This window comes from Pagrus pagrus, assembly GCF_965226575.1.
Source record: "Pagrus pagrus genome assembly, chromosome: 14".
Taxonomy (NCBI): Eukaryota; Metazoa; Chordata; class Actinopteri; order Spariformes; family Sparidae; genus Pagrus; species Pagrus pagrus.
In genome coordinates, this window is record NC_140198.1 from 14,704,691 (window position 1) to 14,710,561 (window position 5,871).

The window sequence follows — 5,871 nt, forward strand, 5'->3', positions numbered from 1 at the left end:
ATTGAGTTATTATGCATGCTGGCTCACTGTCAGGGCTGTCGTTAATTTTAGTAGCAACACCTGTACTTTTCCAGCTCTAACAATCTAAAACGTCTGCTTCGTAAAAGGCATATACATCAGTGCAGTGTCTTCTCATTGTGCAGGGAAATATTATTGGTAAACTCAATTTATACCACGAAGAGGATCCATTGTGTTGTGTGTTAAAACTGCACATTTTAGATTGGCCTTTTATTGTGACCAGACCGAGGCACACCTGTGCATTAATCATGCTGTTAATCAGCATGTTGATATGCCGCATCTGTTCGGTGGATGGATTATTGGCAAAGGAGAAGTGCTCACTAACAAATAAATCAAATTTGTGTTTCATATGTTTGATAAATAATTTGTATGTGAGTAGAATAAAAGGCGTCAATCTTTAACCTTTGAAAAATGGGAGCACAAACAAAAGTGCATTTATATTTTCAATGGGTGTAGTTGGTCAAAGTAAAGCTAGTTTTAACTATCTATCTATCTATCTATCTATCTATCTATCTAACCAACAAGGAATTTAAATTTCATTCTAGGCCAGTGTACTAGACTCCATTAGCTGTTGTGTTGAATAAACTGGCAACTGAGAACAAATCTGACGCCTGCCCATCATCACATTTGCTCTGGGCTCACACAGTGCAAAGGGCGCCCCTTACTGTAAGTCCTGAATACTGACTCATGAACGTGGTTGTGATATGTTCAATCCTAAGACCCAGTACATTTGAAATATAGCTATCTTCTCTTCTTTAAACATCTGCAACAGCATTTGCAGTACATTTGACTCGCATGCCACAGTGTTATCTGGATTTAAATATAGCAGCCTGCTTTATGCATTGTCGGCCCCTTTAATCTTCTCATCCTCTCTGAACCCAAACCTGTTATTATGTCATCTTTCAGAGTACACTACTAACAATCAAAAGCTGGCAATAATCAACCAAGCATACTGTTGTCACTAGGGCCAGGCTATATTGTAATACACAGTATATGTTTATATATTTTGAAATCTCTTTAAAAACACTACATTATTGCTAGGACTAGGTGGCAAAATCCAAAATCCTGATACTAACACAACATTGAGGTTGTCAAATTTTAGGTTTTCAAAAGGTAAATATAACAAGGCTCGTGCACTATATGTTAAGCACTACAGCATCTATGTTCATTTACTTCTGACCATAGTCGAAGCCTTTCCCTATCAACTGAGACTCTGCTGTCTGAGATTCCTCTGGCTTCATAGCTCTGAGGGGGATTAGCTCAGATTTAAGAAATCCAGATGGCTGTTGGGCCAACAACAGGACACCGCACTTATCACCAGTTTACTGGGCCATCTTGTTTAATGCTTCAGTGATGTTGAAATCGGAGATGTCACAGATGTCTTGAAATTCCTTACAGAGTGTTGGTCCTTCAGGTGTTTTGCTAAATTTGTTGTGTTAGCACCTTTCAGTGGCACTGCTCTGTAGCATCACTTTCATATGGGCATGCTTATATATCGTTTGCCTTTTCTTGTTCATTTGCCTCGAATGTGAAGTGTTTCCAAACAGCACTCTTGCTGTTTTCTTTGTTCAGCAAAACAGGTGTGGCTCTGCGGAGGTTCTGCGCTTGCCACCTTTAATGAGCTAACACAAACCGGAGTGAATAAGACGAGCGGCGAGAAGACAGCACTGTGAGTGAATGAGAGGAGACGGGGCTGCATGGGCACTGCAGTTGTGCCTGTGTGTCAACTCCATGTTGGTGGGAAGAGATTGCGAGAACGTGCAACTGTTAGATGTTGTATGGATACTGTATAGATATATTGGAAAATGAGTATTCAGAATCGATATGTATCAATAAATTGATAACTCTGTCCAAAACATACCTATTAAAGTCATTCCCTGCTGAACATTATCATCCTTTAGCGACTGGACAGGCTCAGTTTTCATGAAGTTGCCTCATATTATACAAACCAATGGCATCATGGCTACTGTACAGCCATTAATCAAACTTTTGAACAAGGAGTTCCTGGATTTCTATTTTACTCATCCCAGAGCTGACACAAGCACAAGTACAAACTGTAGTGAAGTCAAAATTGTTCTTCCTTTAGTGTAAGGGCAGTATTGGGTTAACGCACTACACTATCACATCTGAAACCACATCTTCACTGTATATGCTGTTACACAGGTTCCCTCAGGACCTAAAACTAATATTTATGTGCCTCCCCCTCTCCTGGTCAACTGTATGAAACAAACAAACAAAGAAAACCTTGTATTGTATTCTCTGTTGTATTTCTATGTCGAGCAAGAATCTAAAATCTAAAATAATAAGTGTGTTTTTGACCCCTTTTTCCATCAGTGTATCAGTAAACTGGCGATAAGAGGGAAAGCATCTGTTGGCTTGGAAGAAAACTGCATTCTGTAAGATGCCCTGGCTGCGATAAAAGTGCTATATTCATATAGCATAGAACAACAGGCTGATAAACCATGTCTTAAAAAGATTAGAAGGGGACGAGCTTATGCTCAGGTTTGCAGATAAGCTCTGCTGTAAATATACTGCAAAACAAAAACAAACGCTCAGTAAGTTCAACAAAAAAAGAAATAAGTAATGAAAATGTAAAACATAGCAGCACAATGAAACCGAAAAATAGCCGCAATATATGGACCAATATAAGTTGATGAAAAAAAATCAATAGCTTGACCGAGCACCATAATAAGTTTTTATTATACTAATTCCTGATCCGATATCTGTGCTGTGTATCTTTTGCCCTTATCTTGAATTTGGGAAAAAGACAGCAGAACATATATCTGACTGGGGGAATTAATTAGAGTAGTTTTAATGTAAGGCAACGTGAGGTCAGGGCTGCACTCGCACTAAAACTTAAGGGCATTTTTTTTGTTTTGCTGTGCAACGGCCAATTTAAAGATTGCTCTGACCATCGGGTATTTTCCTGATTTCGAGTGGTATTCTGGTGGCCAGCGCACAGTGTACAATTGGGAGGTGAGGCTCGAACTGGAGGAAAGTTCATTCAAACAAGACAGCAAACAAATGCACAGTAATTCTTGAACCATAAACAAATTTAATTAAACACTACCAAGTCAGTAGATGCAATTAAATTGACAAAAAAAGAAAGTTTTATGTGTTTAAAACAGGAATCGGTGTGTATTGATCTATAAGTGAAGATTGCAGGACAGATTTATTGATAATTCTGCAGCCTCTAATGCTACAAAATAACCACACACAACTCTGCACAAGTTAGATGGGTCTGTTATAACTCGGAGAGAGGATCCTGTTTTTCAAGGTTCGCGAGAAAAAAATCAGCAGTTCGGTGTTTTATTATGACTGAAATAGATTCTGCAGTCATATGAATGGCCTCACCTAACTGTATTGTATTTTTCAATTCAATTACCAATGTACTGATTAGCAAACTCATACCATCTGCCCTTGGCGGCAGATTTGTGGTGCTGTGTGTTCATATTGTGCCGCCCTGCACCATCCAGACAGCAGTATGATTTCCTGGAAAAGCAGATTCTTCATTTGTTGAGCTATTGTTGTCATGCATCACTGTACTTGGCACAGCTGTTTCACAGCAATGAGACTAGCATTATAGTGACTGTCTGAGAGCATATTTATTTCTCACCACACCCTCTGATCTACATTCTACTTCACAGAGAAGGCCACGCATTATTTGCGCTGTTTGATTTACTGACCTTAGCTGTGTTTTCAGTACACAATGATGCCCATTCGTGGTGCTAATAATACTTAAACCCACTTGCTTTTTGTGCACTTAAGTAAACTAAAACTGCATGTGCGCTCTGAGCCGCCCACATAGTCTGATCACCCAAGACCTACCACTTTGAGCGTGTCGGTGTGTGTTTTAAATAGAGCCCTGAGTCGGTGACCTGCCTTTACTGATTGAAAGTAACTTAGCAACACTGAATTTCACACCTATGTGGAAGAAGATGAAGAAGAAACTGTGTATAATTATGGATTGCTAATGTTTGGTCAACACCTGGTATGTTTGATAAGGTCAGTAACAGCCAGCAGATCAACTCAGTGCTTTATTTTGAATATTTAATGTGTGTATCGTTATATTTAATGCTATTGAGGATTTCTTTCAAGCATACATACAGCTCGATGCTACATTTACTCTGTACTGTAAGCATTACATCATATGATGTAACACAGAGTTTAGCATACATTTATTTATTTATGGTAGCCCCTGTCGTCATTAGTCCCCGCGTAGCGATTTTCTGTTTACACATAGACTTTACACCACCTAGGTGTATTAACAGCTGCCAAAGTATATTCGGCGACCTATTTTAGTATTTCTCATTTTCATTTTGTATTTGTGTAAGAGGACGCCGCCATCTTTGATTGCTTAACGAGTGGACAAACGCCCCTCACTTTACCCTTCCATACCTGTGCCAGAGGAACACCAGAGAAAGAGAGAGAGGTTCTCCAGAATCAGCCCAGTTATCACGCGCTCCCACTATCTCTTCCACACTCGGCCCACTTGCTGTACTGAAAGCAGAATTGCAGGTAAAAAGCCCTAAACCCATTTTTTGGGTGACTTTATAAAACATATAAATATATACATATACTGCTGACAAATATGAGCGATGGTGACAGTGAATTTACCATCACTGCTTTTGATCTGGGATCATATGATGTAACATGATAAATAAAACATCCAAAAATAGACTGTCAGTGTGTTTTAGCGGTCTTTCCTGTCAAATCCAGTTTCACTGTGGCTTCATATGCCGTACACACTGAATCAGACATCGGTCATGCAGCCTGACTCATTTTTCATTTTCTTTTTTTTTTTTGTAGATGAGAGATGTGATGTATTACTCTGTGTGCATCTTAGGATGTAGGGGTTATTTTACAGTTGATAGTTTTATAATGGTTGTCTGCTCTTTTCACTCAGACGATCCTCTGTTACCACCTTTGGATGTTCCCTTGATTTATTATCTCATTTCCCATCGTGTTGGGAAATGTGCAACCATTTTTATTTATAAAGTCAAGTCAGTGTGACAGGTTTGTCATTTCTGTGAACTGGTCTGGGACCAATATGTCTTTCAATATGAGGTCACACACTCTTGAGTTGTTCCCTTCTAAGATGAAACTTGGAGAGTGGTAGCGCACATACCAAAGGCCTAATACCAGGAAGTCCCGGAGCAATCACTGACACAGATCAAGTTTCAGTGTAAGTACATTTTGATTTGATTCGCGTTGGCACGATTTGTTTTCATTTTCCACTTTGAAGAATTAAATGACCACCGTTAACTTCACTCTGGAAGATGCCCTTGACTGAGCTATGCAACCCCAACATCTCTGCTGCACCTTACTTTAAAACAGGCAGTATAGTGGCAGTAGTGAAAGAGTACTTAAGCAAACTCTGTCAACTTTCTGAGAATAAATAAGGCTTAGGAATCTGTGCAGTGAGACATCATTATATACTCCTCAGTTGACCACTAAGCAGCAAGTTGCAGCCTGAGAGGACCCTTGAATGAGACCCCTGTGTCCGTCTTTAGCTCATGTGCCAGTCACCATTAATGCTTGTTGCGGCAGCGTGGCTTTTCCCTCTGCCTGACACTCACTTGCACTCAGTCTACCCTCAATTGCTGTCACTTGTGTCCTAAAGGCTGTCATCTCCACTTTGTGCTCCATTGCCACCATGTCTTCTCCACTGCTCTATTTTTCCCAGTTCAGTCAGGCTTGTGGCTGTTTGTCAGTAGAGGCTGATAGCCCGGTTATTTGGTTTAGCTGTCTGCCTCCCTGTTGCTCTGCCACTACATTTTGGCTCCAGTGAGACATTTCATTATCTATCAGTGCCTCAGCAAGACCGCATTTCTAACAGCACCTCATGCTTAT